Raw genomic sequence first — 4,901 nt, forward strand, 5'->3', positions numbered from 1 at the left:
TCTTGGGATCCATCGATCTTCACGGCCTGTGAGCAAGAGCCTTGCTCTCTGACCTGCCAATCTTGAGTTTGACCCCCTCTGTGGCTACGCGAATAGGGAGAAGCCTCTATCTTGACTCATGGACTTGGGACATTCCAGCCTCTACAACTGTGTGAGACATTTCCTTGGTATAAATCTCTACATATATATTTATTTATACACATTACTGGCTTTGCTTCTCTAGAAAACTTGGACTAAGACAACCTGCATCTAAAGCAAAATTTTTTAAAAATTAGCGTGATCTGAAACAATAACCAGAACGGGAAAAATTACAGGTCGAAGGCCTGGAATGGGAGACTCAGATGAGGCTTAGTGAGCACGTTCAGGAGCTTGATGGATGAGATTGGATTATGGACAGGACTATGGAGAAAGACACACATTCCAAGCAGTGTAGATGGCTGCCATCTTTGAGCTGGGCACCACCGTTTCCGACTCTGCTTAAAATCTGCCAGGCAAGACAGTTGGTTGCTAGGCAATGCATACGCTGCCCTTGTTTTCTAACAAGGAGATTAAGTTTCTGGCAGGGCTTTGACCTATCATTTTTCCCCTTCTGGTTATCGTGCCGGTTCACCCAAATTTTGAAAAATTGGGTCTGTTCTTGTTTCGCTTCTTTGGCCATGACTGAAATGGAAAGAACGAGTTCAAAGCCCTGTTTTGCATCTGGTTCAGGCTTTTTATGGTTAATATGTGGTTTCGTGAATAAGAAAATCCTTAAAATCAAAGTAAGATGTCTTGTTAATTTTCCTATTCAACACTACTAATGTGTATCTGCTTTCTTTTGAGAATGATTAAAATGTTCTGAAATTAGTGGTGATGGTTGCACAATTTTATGGATATACTAAAACCACTGAGTTGTATACTTTAAAAGGGTAAATTTTATGGTATATAAACTATATCTCAATTTTTTTAAGTTAATGCATCAAGAAGAGGGAATTAGATACATTATTTAAAATTATAATGATAACCAATAGAAAGACTTCCAATAAAAATATAACTAACAAAATAAAGAAGAGGAAAAAGTGTGAGTGAGATAAATTTGCTGTCCTTCATATCAGCAAGTCAATCATGTTTGAAGTTATAAACAATTATCTTTACAATTCAAGAGGTAGCCACCAGAAGAATCAACAACATAACCTCAAGGGGATGGGAGTGAATGGAGATTCTAATTTCTTCATTTTACACCCTAACAGCTAAATTAATTAACAACTGAAAGAGAAAGGAGAGGATAAATAAATTAACTGTGTCGGAGAAGTTGTGGATAGACTTTTTCTATTTGACTTAATTATTGTATGCAGATTATCACCGAATTGTTGACTCAGCTTAGGTCTTGTAAACAATTTGTTTGCATATGAGTAGGAATGACCTGACAGCAATGGGTTTGTTTTCTCCAATGGACTTTTCATCCATTGGAATTAATTCGGTTGGAATAAAAAATGCAAAACTCAGTTTAGCCCTTGAAATCTTACATCCATTTGAGTAGTTACTATACCAATAATACAAAAATGTGTTTATTGCAATCCTTTGTCTAAAAAGCTGCCAAATCTCAGTGAATTTCCTTTCTGGCTCATAATATATTCTGTAGGGCGGGGGGAAGCAGATAGTGCAAAAAATAAATATTTTTGGTAATTTGTGAGATTATGTTTAAGGGAGTTTTGTTTTTTGTTTTTTGTGATCCATAAGGTTTCCATTGGTTTGTTTTTTTTTTTAATTGTGTTTTAGGTGAAAGTTTGCAACTCAAGTTAATTTCTCATTTAAAAGTTAGTGCACATATTGTTTTGTGACATTGGTTGCAATCCCCACAATGTGACAGCATTTTTTTTTTAATGTGGGAAGTATAATTTTTATCCAGCCTTTAAGAAATCAGCATTGTCCTTTATAAATTGACATATTATTCTAACAGAGATTCTTGCTTTCTCTTGGTTAAAAAGCAGCCAAGTATCAAGAAGCAAGCAACTTCTAGGATAAAGCTTTGTTGGTACCGTCAAAGGCTCCTGAATCTTTTAGCTGAAGAACTGAAAGAGAGAAAAGAGGGACTCACCAAACCAGCAAGATATAAGAATGTTCTCTTTGGCCCTGATAATTTTCCGGGTGTGCTGGATTTCAGTGACCTGAAGAGTAATACATACCTGAAATAATGAATGCCTGCATTATCTGGGGTAAACCTGATGTGTACAATAATCTATGAGATGCTATGTACACCCTCATGGTTAGAGTTTCTTCAATATTTTGTCATTTGGTCTTACAATGCTGAGCTACTTAGGGCCTCAGAAAGCAGGTCTTAAATGTTACTGAGCAACTGCCAGAATGATCTATTACTCAGGATGTCTTTGGAACAAAGTACAGAGGTGCTAAAACTTTTATGCAATTTTACCTACTCTATTGTCTTGGAGTCCTAGATATAAATTAATATGTCTCCACACCATAACACGATAGTGGGAGTTTTTAAAGATTCAAAGTTGAATTGGTTTCAGACAGAGTTTTGTTTGTTAATAATATCTTACCGTTTTTAAATACTTTTTCTCTTCATTGGCCTTGGTACACAACAGTGTCAATCTGCTTTTATCTCTTGCCTTCCTTAACCTTCATAACCGAGTGCCCCACAGCTCTGGTCTTCCATACGTGCTGTATCATCACATTCATCTGCCATATTTTCTTGTGATTAGTTGTTACTCATCTGTCTTCCTTCTAGATTGTAAGTACCATGAGCATAGATCTCCGGGTGGCTGGGTTTGTAAATACGTAAGTATGGATAGAAGCGTGGAGGTAGATCAGTTGTTGGGTGGGTAGAGGCTGGGTAGATGGAAGCATGGGTGGTTGAATAGGGCAAGTGGGTGGGCAGGAGGGTAGATGGAAGCGGGGGTGAATGGGTAGCTGAAAGCCTTGGTGAGTGAATTATAGACGTGAGTGAGTCCTTGGTGAACTTTGGGGTACACAGGACCTTGAAAATTCACTGAGGTACCTTGGGTATCTGGGGATGGGGAGCTGAAGAGGAGATGAAGTTGGAAGAGTGGATGGAAGAAAGAACTGCTGCATTTCTCTTCTCAGGTTTCATTCTCAAGCAGATGTTATTTGTACTATACATAGCCTTCTTGGCCATGGTCTTTGAAACACAGACAGGAAGATGGAATCAGAGAATGGAAGGTGGTATGGATGCAGTGCCCTCTGGTGGCCTTGTGGGTTTTTTTTTTTATTCTATATGCTTTCCTTATTTTTTCACTGTCTCTTCCTCTCCCCTCACCACCCTACTCCCTACACTAGAATATAAACTCTACGGAGATGAGAATTTTTCTGTTTATTCATTGGTGTATATCCAACATCTAGAATACTGCCTGGCGCATAGTAGGCATTCAATATCTGCTGAATGAATGAAAGACACAGATTTCAAACCTTGCTCTACCACTTCATCGGTGTGTACCCTGGGCAGCTCTCTTTACAAAGCCTGTTTCCTAGTGGGTAAAACAGAGATGCTAACACCTATCCTTTACGGAGTTGGCACTATCATGAACTGAGGGAGAGAGTCTACACATGCTGGACACCGGTGCTCGTCAGTGCTTATTCTTTTCCCTTCCACCAGCTGGTCATGATGGCACATTATATACTGATTGCAGCACCTTGTTTTCATTTAGCGACTAATTTGATGGGCACATTTGCCATTATGGGTATAGGCTTTACGGTGGACACAGGGCAGCCTGGGAAAATAATCCAGGCCTGGTCCCAAGCTGGCCAGGGAAGGAGATGAAACCAGATGAACAGGGAGCCACCAGGCGAGGCGTGAGATCTATCTTCTTCCATCCACCTCCTGTCTGCCACCCTCACAGCCATGCTCAACTCTTCCTACTGCCCCGAACCAACAGGCTCAGTTGTCCCTCTGAGCCTTTGCAGATGCCTGTTTCCTCGGACAACAGCGTTCAAGCCACGGTGGCTGCATCAGCCTCTTCCCTGGTTTCCCTGCAGCCACTCTGGCCTCTTCAAATGCATCTACCTGCAGAAGATCTCAATCTAAACTGCAAATATGCTTATCTCACTTTCCAACTTAAATCTGATTGTTCTTGGGATAGAGTCCAAGTCCTCTGACCTACCATTTTGTGGTCTGGACTCAGGCCATTTCCAAGCCACCTTGCCTCTCCCAGCCATGGCTTCAAATCTTACACCAAACAATCCATTTCCCACCTCTGGGCTTCTGTCCCTGTAGACTCCTCTGCCAGGAAATCCATTCCCCTGCCAGGGGGTGAATGTGTTACTTTTGCTGCCCAGAATCCATTCCCTCTTCCTCCGGTGATGGCATCCCCACCTCAGCTCAAATATCTTGTTGTTCCTGTAGGACTGACCAATCCCTGGGTTCAGTAGTGAGCTTGAGACTTAAGCCTGGCAGAAGGCCTTTTAAAAATTTAGTATTTAATTGGCATGCCTGTGGGTGCGACATGCATTCTCCACTTGGCCACAGCCCACCCCTCTGTCTTATACCAGCTTCACCCATTTATCTTATCTGCGTGGACGCTAGCGGATTTGTGACTCCTGGCACATTCCCTCCCTTCTGCCTTTGTTGTTGTTAGGTGCCGTCGAGTCAGTTCCAACTCATGGCGACCCTATGTACAACAGAATGAAACACCGCCCGGTCCTGCACTGTCCTCACAAACGTAGTTATGCTTGATCCCATAGTTGCAAACACTGTGTCAATCTATCTTGTTGAGGATCTTCCTCCTTTTCGATGACGCTCTCTACTCTACCAAGCATGTCCTTCTCCAGGGACTGGTCCCTCCTGATAACATGTCCAAAGTATGTGAGATGAAGTCTTGCCATCCTTGTTTCTAAGGAACATTCTGACTATACTTCTTCCAAGACAGATTCGTTCGTTCTGGCAG

Source organism: Elephas maximus, chromosome 12 (assembly GCF_024166365.1).
Source record: "Elephas maximus indicus isolate mEleMax1 chromosome 12, mEleMax1 primary haplotype, whole genome shotgun sequence".
NCBI classification, from domain to species: Eukaryota; Metazoa; Chordata; class Mammalia; order Proboscidea; family Elephantidae; genus Elephas; species Elephas maximus.